Source organism: Macaca thibetana, chromosome 14 (assembly GCF_024542745.1).
Source record: "Macaca thibetana thibetana isolate TM-01 chromosome 14, ASM2454274v1, whole genome shotgun sequence".
In the NCBI taxonomy this organism is placed as follows: Eukaryota; Metazoa; Chordata; class Mammalia; order Primates; family Cercopithecidae; genus Macaca; species Macaca thibetana.
This window is the reverse complement of record NC_065591.1, coordinates 78,136,032-78,153,986: the sequence shown is the minus strand read 5'-3', so window position 1 is coordinate 78,153,986 and position 17,955 is coordinate 78,136,032. Positions and strand designations below refer to the sequence as shown.

The 17,955-nt window shown below is 40.6% G+C and overlaps 1 pseudogene; it reads right to left on the bottom strand.

The window, feature by feature from the left end:
- LOC126934923 (protein SET-like) lies at positions 1–2,071 on the bottom strand (annotated as a pseudogene).
- Between the last annotated feature and the right edge of the window lie 15,884 nt (positions 2,072–17,955).

Below are 17,955 nucleotides of genomic sequence, written 5' to 3'. Positions count from 1 at the left end.
TCATAATAGCTAAAAGGTGAAAATCCAGTCTCTACCAACAGATGAATGAATGAATGAATAAAACGTGGTATATCCATACAATGGAATATTATTCAGCATAAAAAAATAGAGTACTGATACATGCTACAATATGGATATACCTTCAAAATATTGTGCTAGGTGAAAGAAGCCACAAAAGACCACATATATGATTCCATCCATATGAAAGAAGTAATGCTGTCAAAATGCCCACCTCTGCTCAATATATTTCTCCCCAAAATAACTTAGGAACCATGGTATAGAGAAAATACCTCAACAACAGGGTGACTGAGCACAAGAGGAAAAAAACAGACTGCAAGTTGCTCCCAGGGATTGGAGAAAATGTTTTAAAAGAAAGGTTGGAATCCATTGGTGTTCTGTTGGTCATCTCCTCCATCTTCCTGTCCTTCCTCCCCCTCATCATCATCTTTATCTTCGCTTTCATCCTCATCCCTGTCTTCATCATCTTCTTTTTCTCTTTCCCCTTCCTCGTCATCCATATTGGGACCCAAGTAATACTGTAGTTGATTTGGCCAAATACCATCTTTGATGACCTTTCCTCACTCATCAGAATGGTCAGTAAGCCAGTTAAAGAAGCTCTCTGGTTCCCCATGCTGCCTCTTCCTGCTGGCATTATTCTGCATTTGACTTGCATTTTTCATGAAATCCTTTCCAGATTTCCACTTGATTTTAGTGAGTTTGAAGATGGAGCACCACTCTCATTCAGATTAAAGTTTTTGGAGAGAACTTTATTTTTGAAGTAAGGATTTTTGTCAGAATGAAAATATTCTGTAACCTGGTTTAATATCTTCAAATTCTGTCACTTCAACACTGGTTAAATGAGGTAGTGCCTCTTCATCCTCCTCCACAAGCAGTGCAGACACTTGTCAATGGTTGACAAATGCTGTTACCCCTTTGGGATTTTGGCTATCAATTCAGACCTCATCTGAAAAAATAGTTGGCCGAGTTTGTTATATTTCTGTTCTGGTTTCAAAGTCTCCTCATTGGCTTGTTTATTAAGTCTACTTCATTTTGTACTTCATCAATATGTGCAGTTGCTTCTTGCTGTTCTTTTTCTCCCTTCTTCAGCAAGACCAGAGAGACTGATGTCTCTTCCGGCCTCGAGGCAGAAGGTGCTCTTGTTTTCTTCTTTTGAAGCAGAAATAGAAAGCATGGCATTTGGGGGGCCATGCAGTGAAGAAAGGCCAAAAACGAGACCACCGATCTCCTTGCCCATCAGGAAGAAGCTCAGAAAACCCTAATATTATTGTTTTAAATCACAGCATCACAACCTCTGAACTTCTGCTACCTAGAACAGTGTAATGAAATCATCAGTAACAGTTATACTAGTATAAGAATTTCAGCTCAGAGTAGACATATTGCTGATTTGAAACTTTACAAATGATAGTTCTCTCTTGAAGGCAGACCCAGGTAGCTTTCCCTATTACTCTTAGCACCTGTGATAAATTGCCAAAGTGTCACAAGTTCTTTCCCTACCTGGGTCCATGCCCTTGCAATGTGACTTTGAAGCTCCTCCTCTCAAGAGATGGAATCTATTTCTTCACCCTCTTGGCCTTCTTACTTAATTTGACCTAAAGAATGCAGCAGAACTGATAATGTTCCAGTTCCAAGCTTAGGTTTCAAAACTACTTGCAAGCATCTGCTCTAGTTCTTGGAAGTTTGCTGATTTACTACTGGAATAAGCCAAGGAGAGCCTGCTGGATAAGTAAAGACACCTGGACTCATTTCCTCAGCTAACAGCCAGATCCCATGAGCAAAGCTACCTAGCTGACTTGCAGCTGACCACAGTCATGAGTAAGTCCAGTCAATTCCAAAAGAACCACCCAACTGAGCTCAGCCCAAATAGAATCATGAGTTAAATAAATTGCTGTCTTAAGCCATAGAAGTTGTAGGTGTTTTGTTCAGCAGCAAAAGCTAACTTCTTTGTAATTCCTTCATCATATGAAAAAAATTTTTTTGAGACAGAGTTTCACTCTTGTTGCCCAGGCTGGAGTGCAATGGCACAATCTCGGCTCACAGCAACCTCTGCCTCCCAGGTTCAAGCGATTCTCCTGCCTCAGCCTCCCAAGTAGCTGGGATTACAGGTGCCCGCCACCATGCCCAGCCAATTTTTTGTATTTTTAATACAGACAGGAGTTCACCATGTTGGCCAGGCTGGTCTCAAACTCTTGACCTCAGGTGATCCACCCGCCTCTGCTTCCCAAAGTGCTGAAATTACAGGCGTGAGCCACTGTGCTTGGCCCATGAAAATAATTTTTATGTATTCGTTTCCCTTTCCTATAGCAGATGCTGGCAGATATCTATTTAACATCCACTTCTCCCGTTCTTCCTTGTTAACAGAACCCCAATTTTGTCCTGGCATCCATCTCTCCTCTCTATGACTCAGGAGCCCCAGGGGAAGCCCTTACTTTAATCAACAATTTTCTCTTCTCTTTGCAGTGATTTGTTTAGGATCAGTCCCATAACCTGAAAGGAAGTTTTCTGGGAGCCTCTGAGAAAAGTGTCTTCATCGTGAGAAGGCCACAGTAAAAAATTAGCCAAGTGTTGTGGCACAGGCCTGTAGTCTCAGCTACTCCGGAAGCTAAAGCAGGAAGATCGCTTGAGCCTAGGAGGTTGAGGCTGCAGTGAACTGTGATTGTGCCACTGCACGCTAGCCTGGATGACTGAGTGAGACCCTGTCTCAAAAAAAAAAAAAAAAAAAAAAAAAAAGAAGAAGAAGAAAAAGAAAGTTACACAGCCAGGCATAGTGGCTTACGCCTGTAATCCCAGAAATTTGGGAGGCTGAGGTCAGAGGATCTCTTGATCCTAGGAGTTCAAGGCTGCAGTGAGTTATGACTGTGCCACTGCACTCCAGCCTGGGCAACAAGTCAGACCCTGTCTCTTTAAACAAAATAGAAAAAGCCACACAAAGAGATGATCACTTTCTGTCTCTGTACTTTGATGAATCTGAAGGTGATACTTCGAGTTGTAGCAAGCATTTTGAAACTTCAAAAGGAACAACCTGAGGCCTGTGTGGTGGCTCACGCCTATAATCCCAGCACTTTGGGAGACCGAGGCTCAATCACTGGAGCCCAGGAGTTCAAGACCAGCCTAGGCAACATCACAAACCCCATCTCTACCAAAAAAAGTTACAAAATACAAAAATTAGTTGGTGGTTAGCTCATGCCTGTAGTCTCAGCTACTCAGGAGGCTGAGGTGGGAGGGCCTGGGCCCAGGAGGTGGAGGCCCTGACCTGGGGCCAGGAGACAGAAGTTGCAGTGAGCTGAAATCACATCACTGTACTCCAGCCTGGGAGACAGAGTGAGACGTCTCCAAAAAAAGAAAATAATAATAAAAATAATAAAGGAACAACCTGAGGAAAATGCCAGCACAATCAGAAAGGCAGAGAATGAGATGAAAATAACTTGTCTTTATTGATGTCTTGTGCTGTTGAATCAACTAGCCCTAAAGCCTATCCTACCTTTGTACTTACGGTTATGTGAGGTAATATATTCCTTATTGCTTAAGCCAATTTTAGTTGGTTTTGTTGTTACTTACAACTGATGTTATAATTAACACAACATCCACTAGAATATAAGCTCCAAGAGGGCAGGGAATGTGTCTATTTTGTTTACCACTCTATCTCCAGTGTATAGTCCAACACCTATCCCCTAACAAACATGTAATAGTTATTTACTGAATGACTATAACCATATTATATCAATTATCATTTATTAAGTACGACTGCAATTGACACTTGACTAGACAGCATAAAGATCTAATTAGGGAGCCTGACTACTCTTGACTGTGAGTCAGTCCTTTAAGAGAAGAACTTTACCTTTGCTCTCCACAATCTGGCATACAGTAGACTTCTACACATTTGCTAACTAAATGACCTATGTCACAGAATTTTGCCAACTCTCCAGCAGGGGGTGCCCATAACCAGCTGTTCTGGGCTCTGGGAACTTTTTTTTTTTTTTTTTTTTTTTATCATCAGCCCCTCCTTTTCTGCATTCCCCTTGATCTTCCCCCGACCCCCTCTTGGAGCCAAGGAACACAGCAATGCAAGGAAGCTCAGAAGGGACTTTTCAATTTTCAGAACCTCAGTGTCTGTCCTATCCCAGCTTCCAGCACCTGTTAGAGAGGGCTGAGAATATGCTTCTATGATCAGAGGATGCTCTCTTAGGTCAGGGTTAAGCAAACATTATCTGTAAAAGGCCAGATAGTAAACATTCTAGGGCCGTAAGGTCTTTATCCTGTCATGCTCTTGTAACACAAAGAACTGCTGAGCCAAGCATCCCTGCAGCCTCTGTATTTCTGGCTATGCAAGATCATGTATTCCTTTATTACTTAAGCCAATTTTAGTTTGCTTTATTGTTACTTACACCTGAAGATATAATTAACTGTCCACAGCTAGACTATATAAGCTCCAAGAAGGCAAGGAACTTAATAAGTAAATGAATACAAGAATAAGCAAAAGAATGGATGTGGGTATAACTGTGTTTCAAAAAAAAATTATTGACAAAAACAGACAGCTGGCCAGATTTGGCTAACCCCTGCTTTAGGTGAACAAGGCATTGCCTAGGTCATTGGTTTTCAAACTTGAAGGTGCATCAGAATCACCTGTAGGGCCTATTTAAACACTGATGGCTGGGACTCACTTGAGTTTCTAATTCAGTAAGTCTGGGCTAGGGCTGGAGAATTTCAATTTCTAATAGTTTAGTCTTGCCAAATAAAATACAGAATTCCCATATATCAGATTCTTGAATTTCAGATAAATGATGAATAGCTTTTAGTATATGTATGTCTCAAAGATTTATTATTCATCGTTTATCTGAAATTCAATTTAATCTGACATCCCTAAATCCCTAAATCTGGCAGTCTTAGACAAGTTTTCAGGTGATGTTCACGCTGCTGGTTCAGGAACCACAATTTGAGAAACAATGGCAATATAGTCTCATGCATAAAGTTGCCTTGCTAATTCAGAAGTCTTGAGTTGGAGTGAAGTAAATACCCATCACTCTAACACAGGATTTCTGCACACTCAGTCTGTATATGTGAACATGTATCTACTTGGTTCACAAGTTTGAGGTTTGCCTAGATACTTTCTGCGTTCGGTAGATACTTTCTGTGTTCGTTTTCAACAATTATGTATTTGTTGTGCACTTACTATGACTCAGAATTTACTTCGAATTTCAGTCCTGTACTTAAGATACTAGGCAAGTTTTTTAACAACTCTATTCCTCAGATTCTTCATTTGTAAAATTGAGATGACAATTTCTCCTTCATGGAGTTGTTGAATGGAAATGAAATAACATATCTAAAGAATTTACCACAGTGCGTGGTAAGGAATAAGCTGGTCAGTACTCAACTAATAGTGTAGCTACTACTATCGAAAATACAGGCCAGCCACAGTAGCTCATGCCTGTTATCCCAGCACTCTGGGAGGCTGAGGCGGGTGGATCACCTGAGATCAGGAGTTCGAGACCAGCCTGGCCAACAAGGTGAAACCCCATCTCTACTAAAAACAAAAATTAGCTGAGCATGGTGGCAGGCGCCTGTAATCCCAGCTGTTCAGGAGGCTGAGGCAGGCTGAGATCTTACCACTGCACTCCAGCCTGGGCGACAGAGTGAAACTCCATCTCAAAAAAAAGAAAAAGAAAAAAAAAATACAGTAATTCTCAAAAAAAGTATGAACCCTGGAAAGTGTGGACCCTGAGCCAGCAGCATCAACAGACCTAGGAACTTACTAAAACTCCAAATTGTCTGGCCCCACACTAAACCTACTGCATCAGAAATTCTAGGATGTTGCACAGCAATCTGATTTAACAAGCCCTCCAGATGATCCCAATACATGCTAACATTTGAAAAACACTGCTGAAGAAAATATAAGAGAGGCTGTGTGTGCTTGGGGCTAAGAATACTGGGGCAAATGGGGCACAAATCTTCCCCTTCTTTTCCCAGAACAGTTTTACATAAGGGACTAGACCTAGTGGTGTTCCAGCATGCCTTCACCTCCCCTATACTCTCTTCTATATAGCCTGAAAATCATCAGAAATTCACTTAAGCAAAGATTGTTTAGCTGATTTTTTCATTCGACATTTCTTTGAATGCCTATTATGAGCCATATAGTATGTTAAGCAATGAGCATTCAAAAAATAAGGAAAGGGCCAGGCACAGTGGCTTATGCCTGTAATCCCAACACTTTGGGAGGCCGAGGCGGGTGGATCACCTGAGATCAGGAGTTCGAGACCAGCCTGACCAATATGGTGAAACCCCAACTCAACTAAAAATACAAAAATTAGCTGGGTGTGGTGGTGTGCACCTGTAGTCCCAGCTACTTGGGAGGCTGAGACAGGAGAACTGCTTGAACCTGGGAGGCGGAGGTTTCAGTGAACTGAGATCGTACCACTGCACTGCACTCCAACCTGGGCAACAGAGCAATAATCTGTCTCAAAAAAAAAAAAAAAAAAAAAAAAAAAAAAAAAAAAAAAAGGGGAAAGGCTCCTGTTTGAAGAGCTCTTAGTCTGGCACTGATTTTAGAGCATAGGAAACCACAAGATGTGTGCATTTCAATGGATACTAAAATGAGCAGGTTATTAAATGAGGTAGAAGAGAGGCAGTAATTCAGAAAGGCAGAGCCCTTTCCAGAGGAAATTTGTTTTACAAATATTAACTGAACCCAACATCATGCATGCAGAAAGCAGCCTGACTACCTGGGAAGCCTCTACTACCAGGAAGGCAGCCTAGCAGGATCTAGTTCTAAACCTGGCAAGGCCACCAGAAAGAGGCATCAGGCAGTGAGGGGCCATATCAAATTCCAGTCTGTTCACAGCTGGCTTCTTGGACGTACTGGCCTTGACTATGGCCCAGAAGACTAGAAAGCACAGCCACAGACAAGAAGAGTCCTGGTAGAAAGCTGAGTCAGGCCCCATCTGGGACAGGAACTGCTAAATCCTAGACACAGAAGCAATTCAATAGGCGGCAGAGCTAGTGACAATTCTCTAGCGCTCCCACCCATAACCTCGGACGTGGGTTTGGAAGACACCAGTTAGTAACAGTGAGAAAATTTCAAGTTGACTGTGGAAAGTTGGGCTGCGCTGGGCTGAAATAAACTTTATATAACTAGATCTACTTTGGGCTGTTTTGTGTTGTGCCCAGCCAATATAAAATTGCAGTTTAGCAAAACGTTGGAGAGTTTATTATTAAAATACTCCCTAAATGATTATGGTACATTCACTCTTTTCACATGTGGGAACCATTGCATGATACAGGTCTATATAGGGGCATCACTAATACAATGCTTTGCACACCTGGCCAATTAAATGCATGAATAAATGATTCTCTGCTGTCTACTAGGAGCTTACATTTTAGAGCAAAGGCAAAAAAGTATTTTGAAGGACCCTTCACAGACACGTTTGACTTCCCAAGGGTCACAAACTCTGTATTTCAGCCAGATTTATTCAGGGATTAAGGGAATAATGCAGAACTCTTACATAAGGTATTCATTTTATTATTTTTCATTAGAGTCAGGGTCTCACTCTGTCACCAGGGCCGGAGTGCAGTGGCGGGATCATGGCTCACTGCCGTCTTGAACTCTTGGGCTCAAGCAATCCTCCTGCCTCAGCCTTCCAAGTAGCTAAGACTACAGGCATGTGCCACCACACCTGGCTAGTTGTTTTTTGTAGAGATGGAATCTCACTATGTTGCCAGGGCTGGTCTCAAATTCTTGGGCTCAAGTGATCTTCCTGCGTCAGCCTCCTAAAGTGCTGGAATTACAGGCTTGAGCCACCGCCCCCTGCAGGTTGCTATTCAGAACTGGGAATATTAAGACTTAATTTGCAACCAGATTCAGTAAGATAAACCAAGCCTTTCTTATATGAAATATTAACAGTTTAAAAAGTGATTTTGCATGGCTGAGTGCAGTGGCTCACGCCTGTAATTCCAGCACTTTGGGAGGTCAAGGCGGGCAGATCACCTGAGGTCAGGAGTTCGAGACCAGCCTGACCCATATGTAGAAACCCCATCTCTACCAAAAATACAAAATTAGCCAGGCGTGGAGGTGCATGCCTGTAATCCCAGCTACTCGGTAGGCTGAGGCAGGAGACTCGCTTGAACCCGGGAGGCAGAGGTTGCCATGAGCTGAGATCGCGCCGTTGCACTCCAGCCTGGGCAACAAGAGCAAAACTCCGTCTCAAAAAAAAAAAAAAAAAAGTGATTTTGCAATGAAGAAAAATAATGGCCCAAATAGTACAGGTGTCAATTCAATGCCATACAGTTCTTATGATCAGTGGTTTTCTGGCAACCCAAAATTTAATGGTTTTGGAATTAAACACACATACTTCCCTCACTCATTATGCAGAAATGTAACAGAAATCACCCAACAATTTTTTATTCCACATCAGTCTGGTGTACCCAAAGCAAGAAAGGCAAAAGGAATCTGCTTTCATTCACAGGAAGTCTTCCTCTGCATCAGAAAATAACCATGAAATACCAAGAATCTTTGTAGAAATCCACCAGCTCAATTCCAAAGTGATAGTCATTTTCTATAAATCACAACAGGGGAAAACCAGAGGTGACCACTGAAAGCAGGGGAAGTTACAGACTTTACAGTGTTGGCACTGTGCTCTCTGGTTAAAGACAGGCCATCTAGCACTTTTTACTGATGGTTGTATTTCTGACAATGTGGTCCCCACTCCCAATAGCTTTGGTAAAAGCCATCTAGACTCATTTTCCCTAGGTTATTGTATTTCAGACTGCAGGCTGAGATCCATAGGTAGGTTGCGAAATCAATTTAGTGAGTTACAATCAGCATTACAAAAAGAAAAAAAAAAGAAATAAAAAATTTCAGAATGCATCATACTTGGTAAGTATATTGTTTCATGGGACTTTCTATATGTGTGTATGATTGGGGTATTATGTATAGTCTATTTCTTACTGTAGGTCGCATTAAAAAACATTTAAGACCTACTGTCCTAAATGATACCTTGTTCAAGCCTGAAGATAAAATTAAGCAGAATGACTGTCCCCTTTGCCTCAAGGGAGCATTTTAATTCTTCAAGCACTTCTGGAAAAGTGACCATCATTTCTTTAGATTTTTGCCTTTCTCAGAATTTGCTTAAAGATAACTTTAAAATCACTGAGTTTCTTTTTGTTGTTGTTGTTGTTATTGTACTTTAAGTTCCAGGGTACATGTACACAACGTGCAGGTTTGTTACACATGTATACATGTGCCATGTTGGTGTGCTGCACCCATTAACTCCTCATTTACATTAGGTATATCTCCTAATGCTATCCCTCCCCCTCTCCCCCCACCCCACAAGAGGCCCCAGTGTGTGATGTTGCCCTTCCTGTGTCCCAAGTGTTCTCACTGTTCAAATCACACCTATGAGTGAGAACATGTGGTGTCTGGTTTTCTGTTCTTGTGATAGTTTGCTCAGAATAATGGTTTCCAGCTTCATCCATGTCCCTACAAAGGACATTAACTCATCCTTTTTTATGGCTGCATAGTATTCCATGGTGTGTGCCACATTTTCTTAATCCAGTCTGTCATTGATGGACATTTGGGTTGGTTCCAAGTCTTTGCTATTGTGAATAGTGCCACAATAAACATATGTTTATTGTGGTTTAGTCTTGGGAGAGTGTATGTGTCCAGGAATTTATCCATTTTTTCTGGATTTTCTAGTTTACTTGTGTAGAGGTGTTTATAGTATTCTCTGATGGTAGTTTGTATTTCTGTGGGATTGGTGGTGATATCCCCTTTATCATTTTTTATTGCGTCTATTTGATTCTTCTCTCTTTTCTTATTAGTCTTGCTAGCAGTCTATCAATTTTGTTGATCTTTTCAAAAAAACCAGCTCCTGCATTCATTGATTTTTTGAAGGGTTTTTTTGTGTCTCTATCTCCTTCAGTTCTGCTCTGATCTTAGTTATTTCTTGCCTTCTGCTAGCTTTTGAATGTGTTTTCTCTTGCTTCTCTAGTTCTTTTAATTGTGATGTTACAGTGTCGATTTTAGATCTTTCCTGCTTTCTCTTGTGGATATTTAGTGCTATAAATTTCCCTCTACACACTGCTTTAAATGTGTCCCAGAGATTCTGGTATGTTGTATCTTTGTTCTCATTGGTTTCAAAGAACATCTTTATTTCTGCCTTCATTTTGTTATGTACCCAATAGTCATTCAGGAGCAGGTTGTTCAGTTTCTATGTAGTTGAGCAGTTTTGAGTGAGTTTCATAATCCTGAGTTCTAGTTTGGTTGCACTGTGGTCTGAGAGATAGTTTGTTATAATTTCTGTTCTTTTACATTTGCTGAGTGCTTTAGTTCCAATTATGTGGTCAGTTTTGGAGTAAGTGCGATGTGGTGCTGAGAAGAATGTATATTCTGTTGATTTGGGGTGGAGAGTTCTGTAGATGTCTATTAGGTCCACTTGGTCCAGGAGCTCAGTTCAAGTCCTGGATATCCTTGTTAACTTTCTGTCTTGTTGATCTGTCTAATGTTGACAGTGAGGTGTTAAAGTCTTCCATTATTATTGTGTGGGAGTCTAAGTCTCTTTGTAGGTCTCTAAGGACTTGCTTTATGAATCTGGGTGTTCTTGTATTGGGTGCATATATCTTTAGGATAGTTAGGTCTTGTTGTTGAATTGATCCCTTTACCATTATGTAATGGCCTTGTCTCTTTTGATCTTTGTTGCTTTAAAGTCTGTTTTATCAGCGACTAGGATTGCCACCCATGCTTTTTTTTTGTTTTCCATTTGCTTGGTAGATCTGCCTCCATCTCTTTATTTTGAGCCTATGTGTGTCTCTGCACATGAGATGGGTCTCCTGAATACAGCATACTGATGGGTCTTGACTCTTTATCCAATTTGCCAGTCTGTGTCTTTTAATTGGAGCATTTAGCCTATTTACATTTAATGTTAATATTGTTATGTGTGAATTTGATCATGTCATTATGATGTTAACTGGTTATTTCGCTTGTTAGTTGATGCAGTTTCTTCGTGGCATCGATGATCTTTACCATTTGGCATGTTTTTGCAGTGGCTGGTACCAGTTGTTCCTTTCCATGTTTAGTGCTTCCTTCAGGATCTCTTGTAGAGCAGGTCTGGGGGTGACGAAATCTCTCAGCATTTGCTTGTCTGTAAAGGATTTTATTTCTCCTTCACTTATGAAACTTAGTTTGCCTGGATATGAAATTCTGGGTTGAAAATTATTTTCTTTAAGAACGTTGAATATTGGCCCCCACTCTTCTGGCTTATAGTTTCTGCCAAGAGATCCGCTGTTAATCTGATGGGCTTCCCTTTGTGGGTAAGCCAACCTCTCTCTCTGGCTGCCCTTAACATTTTTTCCTTCATTTCAACTTTGGTGAATCTGACAATTATGTGTCTTGGAGTTGCTCTTCTCAAGGAGCATCTTTGTGGCATTCTTTGTATTTCCTGAATTTGAATGTTGGCCTGCTTTGGTAGGTTGGGGAAGTTCTCCTGGATAATATCCTGCAGAGTGTTTTCCAACTTGGTTCCATTCTCCCCATCATTTTCAGGTACATCAATCAGATGTAGATTTAGTCTTTTCACATAGTCTCATATTTCTTGGAGGCTTTGTTTCTTTTTACTGTTTTCTCTAAACCTCTCTTCTTGCTTCATTTCATTCATTTTGATCTTTAATCACTGATAACCTTTCTTCCACTTGATCGAATCATCTACTGAAGCGTGTGCATTCGTCATGTAGTTCTCATGCCATGGTTTTCAGCTCCATCAGGTCATTTAAGGACTTCTCTACACTGGTTATTCTAGTTAGCCATGCGTCAAATCTTTTTTCAAGGTTTTCAGCTTCTTTGCAATGGGTTCGAACTTCCTCCTTTAGCTTGGAGAAGTTTCATCATCTGAAGCCTTCTCTCAACTCGTCAGTCATTCTCCATCCAGCTTTGTTCTGTTGCTGGCGAGGAGCTGCATTCCTTAAAGTCACTGAGTTTCTACCAGCCTTTTTCCAGTATTTTGTAGTAGATGATATACTCAGAGCCACATCTTATTCCTTTCTTACCCCATTTTTTTCTTCTAAACACTCCAAACTTCATCCTATTTGTCATCTCAGCCAGGCACAGTGGTTCACACCTGTAATCACAGCACTTTGGGAGGCTGAGGCAGGAGGATCACTTGAGGCCAGGAGTTCCAGACAGCCTGGCCAACATGGCGAAACCCCATCTGTACTAATGATACGAAAAAAAAAAATTAGCTGGCTGTGGTGGCACACACTTGTAATCCCAGCTACTCGGGAGGCTGAGACAGGAGAATCGCTTGAACCTGAGAGGTGGAGGTTGCAGTGAGCCGAGATTTCACCACTGCATTCCAGTCTGGGCGACGGAGTGAGACTTTGTCTCAAATAAAAGTTGAGTTACTTTTGTGCAGTGTTTCCACTCCCCTGGTAAGAACAAAATATTTGTGTGTATAAGACAAATACCAATTTTGTAATTTCTAGTATTTCACGTAAGAGGTAAAGGCTCTTATGTTTGTATTTAAAATGATCATTACACCAGGTGTGGTGGCTCACACCTGTAATCCCAGCACTTTGGGAGGCCGAGGTGGGTGGATCACTTGAGGTCAAGAGTTCAAGACCAGCCTGGCCAACATGGTGAAACCCCATCTCTACTAAAAATACAAAAATTAGCTGGGCGTGGTGGCACACAGCTGTAATCCCAACTACTCGGGAGGCTGAGGCAGGAGAATCGCTTGAAACTGGAAGGCACAAGTTGCAGTGAGCTGAAATCACACCATTGCACTCCAGCCTGGGCAACAAGAGTGAAACTGTCTCAAAAAAATAAAATGATCATTACACAATATGAAAATGAATACTAAAATTCATGCTAACAATTTAACTTTACTTAGAATGGCATTAAATAGCAAAATTTAAAACCACGACCAGTTGAGAAATTGTTAAAGAATGGAAAAAGCTTTATAATTAGTACCTTTAACCTAATTTTTCCTTTTTTTTTTCTTTTCTTTTGAGATAGGGTCTTGCTCTGTCACCCTGGCTGGATTGCAGTGGTGTGATCACAACTCACTGCAGCCTCAGCCTCCTGGGCTCCAGTGATACTCCCACCTTAGCCTCCCCAGTAGCTGGGACAACAGGTGCACACTACCACACCCAGCTAATTTTAAAATATTTTGTAGAGACAGGGTCTTGCTATGTTGCGTAGGCTGGTCGCAAACTCCTGAGCTCAAGCAGTCCTCCTGCCTTGGCCTCCCAAAGTGCTGTGATTACAGGCATGAACCACCTCTCCCAGCCTTTTCTGTTTTTGTTTTTGAGACGGAGTCTCATTCTGTTGCCCAGGCTGGAGTACAGTGGCGCAATCTCAGCTCACCACAACCTCTGCCTCACGGGCTCAAGTGATTCTCATGTTTCAGCCTCCTGAGTAGCTGTGATTATAGGTACATGCCATCATGCCTAGCTAAGTTTTGTATTTTTGGTGGAGACGAGGTTTCACCATGTTGGCCAGGCTGGTCTCAAACTCCTGACCTCAGATGATCCACCCACCTCGGCCTCCCAAAGTGCTGGGATTACAGGCATGAACCACCACACCTGGCCCAAGGAGTTTGCCTTTTCATTTTGCACTGGGCCCTGGAAATTACATAGCTGACCTTGTCTTCAGGACTAGAAACAGGACCAATAGCATCCTGTGTTCCTCTTGAATTAATCTACGTTTCTTTGACAACCAGCCGGAGACAGGCTTCATGAAGTACAGGGGGCTCCAGGAAGACTTTGTTCTGAAATCCAAGAATCCTCACTGTATCCTTTACCCAAGCTCTGGCATAGTCATCATGACTTTGGTTCCCTTGGGTCAAAGAGCATACTTTTGGCCTGAATGGACATTGAGTGTGGGGGTGCTTAACACCTCTGCTGAACAGGTCTTGTACACTTTTGAGTTGGAGGGCAGGTCAGCTAGGTGTGCACTTCCAAAAGAGCCCTCACTGTCTAAGGTACAGTTGTAATCCAGGAAGGAAATGAGCTCCATGATGTGCCACTATGTGGAGAACTCATGGGTTATCACAACACTGAAACTCTTGATGAATGATTACGGGAGGAGGGAGTTTAGATCGTGTCAGGCCCTACACTATGGAGTGTGGGGATGCCACCCTTGGTTCCCATTGTCCAAAAGCAAAACCCAGGAACTTCCACATCGTACTGTCCTTCACATCAGTGTAGAAGGCTTTGAAAAACCTGCTGTCCTGATGAGAGCCTTGTCTCACCACAAAAGGCTACAACAGGGATATGGCATCAATTGGATCCTCATCCAGCTTGAAATAAACTGTGGAAGCTGCTTTTCCTCAAGACCTGATAGAGGGTGAAGTTTTGGGCTTGGTAGAGACTGAAGCAGACTGGCACATCAGCAGCCAAGACTGCAGTCAAAGTGGGAGACATGATGGTAAGGAAGATGCCAGAACCACCTGCCATTTCTCCTAGCTCTATCATACATGCCCACATGGCACTCAAGTATCCTGGTAGCGAGTAAGATGATTACCTCTTCAAATATTGCCATCACTTCATTCTTTTTTTGTTTTTCTGGATCTCCAATTAAATATTAATCTCCAATTAAATGTTAGATCTTTTCAGTTTATCCTCTTTATTTCTTAACCTCTCATATTCTACATTTTCTTGATTCTCTGTGCCACATTCTAGGTAATTTCTAAAGATCGCCTCCAATTCACTAATCTCTATTCAGCTGTGACTAACCTGTCTAACCTGTCAGTTGAATTTTTTACTTCAACAAATGTATTTTTCATTTCAAAAAGTTCTATTTGTTTCCCTCTCATATTCACCTTGTCAGTCATCATAGCCTCTTACTGTTTGCTTATTTTTATGACTGTCTAATTCTGTTTCATTTATTCAACCAATAGTTATTGGACCCCTGTTACATGAAAGACACTGCTCTAGGTGCTGGGGTTATACCAGTGAAATAAAAACCCTGCTGTTATATAGACTACATCACAGTAGCAGAAGAAATACAATAAACCAAATAAGCAAATTATGCAGTATAGTAGGTGGTAATTAAAATGGAGAATAACAAGGAGAAAGTACAGAGAGGGAGAGTTGCAATTTTAAAATAAGGTGGCTGTTTTACATTATCTGAAAATTGCAATATCTAAAGTCTTTGGTGGTCTAAGTTATTATTATTATTATTATTATTGTTGTTTCAACTCTCAGCCATAGAACTTGCTTCATTGTCTATCTGGTGATCTTTGATTGTAAACTATTCGGTTGACTTAAATCTTCAATAACTTTAGGGGCCTCCTTCAGTCTTACTTTGTTTTGCTTTGTTTAGTAACTAGTATCCACTGAAGGAGTTATCAAACTATGGCTTGTGGACAGAATCTAGCCAACTGCCTGTTGTTTGTTGTTCTTTTTTTAACTTCTGCCTCGCCTCCCAAGTAGCTGGGAATATAGGCATGCACCACCATGCCTGGCTAATTTTTTTTTGTATTTGCAGTAGAGGCGGGGTTTCACCACGTTGCCTGGCTGGTCTTGAACTCCTGGGCTCAAGCAATCTGTCCACCTTAGCCTCTCAGAGTGCTGGGATTACAAGCATGAGCCACCATGCCCCGCCACTGCCTGTTTTGGTTAGTAAAGTTTATTGGTACACAGCCATACTCAGTTGTCTATGGCTGCTTTCACCCTACAGCAGCAGAGTTGAATAGTTACAATGAGACTGTATAGCAAAGCCTAAAATAGTACTATCTAGCTCTTTACAGAAAAAGCACCCTGATCTACAGAGATAATACACAGGAAACAAGTAACAAAACTGAAATGGGCCTACCATATGCTGTTGGCCCAAGTGTAATTTGGTACAAACTTAATAAGAAAGAAATATCCTATCTAATTATAAAATGAGCCTGAGAGTTACACAAAGACTTGTGTACTGGCCTGTTAATCAAAATATTATCTATAATAGCAAAACTCTGGAAGCAATGAACATGTCCAACAAAGGCATTAAATAGATAATGGTACATTCATGGAAATGTATTAAAAGATATGCAAACAGAATAATCTGTTAAGAATTACTGGGAATCTGAAAATGCAGCATATAAACAATATATTCAGACAATCACAATTCTTTAAACTTACACACACAAAGTATATCCCATCACAAAAAGCAATTATTTCTGGGTAGTAAACGGTAGTTTTTACTTTTTTCTTTATACTTCTAAATAAACTGCATATATAATTTAGAAATTACTTTTTAAAGTGTGAGCATGGTATTGATATTTTGTTTAAAGTCTTTCTTGGAAATACAGAGTAAATTTTTACAGATAAAATGAAGTCCGGGATGTGCTTCAAAACAATCTGGCGTGGATGTATAAATAAATCAGTATTGGCTATATACTGATAATTGTTGAAGCTTGACTTGGTACATCGTATTCACTACTTTCTTCACTCTTTTATATGTTTGAAACTTTCAAGTATAGAGTTAAGAAAAACAACCCTGTCTTGTCTTTTCAGAAACATAATAGCCAACATATCAAAGCTGGTTTTATCCTTCCTAAGACATTGTGTAAGAAATACACTGGACAATTATTGGGTCAAAGAAGAAACTAAAAGAGAAATTGAAAGATCTCTTGAAAGCCTGGCAAAGTGATGCATGCCTAGAGTCGTAGCTACTTGGGAAGCTGAGGCAGGAATGGATCACTTGGGCCCAGGAGTTCGAGGCTGCCGTGAGAGCTATAACTGCATCTGCGAAGTCACTGAACTCTAAGCCTGAACAACATATAGCAAGACCCCAACTCTAAAAACATAAATAAAGATACCTTGAGACAAAGGAAAATGGAAACACATGTCAAAACTTATGAGATGCAGTAAAAGTACTTTTAAGAGAGAAGTTTATAGCATTAAAAAAGATTGCAAACCAACAACCCAAACCTCAAACACCTCAAGGAACTAGAAAAAGAACAAACTAAACCTCAAGTTAGTGGAAGGAAAAAACAAAGATCAGAGCAGAAATAAATGAAATAGAAAACAAAAAAAATGAAAGAAAAAAAGCTAAACAAAATTGACAAACCCTTATAACACTTAATAAGAAAAAAAGGACTCAAATCAGAAATGGAAGAGGAAATATTACAACTGTTAACAAATAAAGTCTCCCAAAAGCCCAAGACTGGGCTTTTCTGTTTCTACTAAACATTTAAAGAATTAATGCCAATGCTCACATTCTTCCCAAAAATGAAGAGCACGGAATACTTCCAAACTCATCTTACAAGGCCAGTATTAGCCTGATACCAAAGCCAGACCAAGGACACTAGCAGAAACAATATCCCTGATGAACATAAATACAAAAATACTCAACAAAATACTAGCAAACCATCATCTTCAGCAATACATTAAAAGAATCATCTGCCATGACCACGTGAGATTTATCCCTGGGAAGCAAGGATGTTTGAACATATGCACATTAATGTGATTCACCATATGAACAGAATGAAGGACAAAAACTGTACATTATCTCAATAGATGCAGAAAAAGCATTTGACAAAATTCAACACCCTTTCATGATAACCCCCAACAAAATAGGTATAGAAGGAATGAATGTTCCTCAACCCAATAAAGGCCATGTGTGACAAGCCAATAACTAACATCATACTCAATAGTGAAAAGTTGGAGGCTATATTAACCCAATTTGCTCATTCTACATTGTATACATGTATAAAGCATCACATTGTACCCTATAAATATATACAATTGTCAATTAAAAACAATTTCTTCTTGATTTACATTTCCTGATACAACTTCTAAGAACCTTGAGAATATAATTTCTTCTTGATTTACATTTCCTGATACAACTTCTAAGAACCTTGAGATCACTTGAGTGAAAAGAATGTTTTTGTAGGCTAATGAGATAACTGGTGACTGGGGCCCTCTGGATAGCATCCATTAGGAAAAGAGATGTTACTTCCTCAGTAT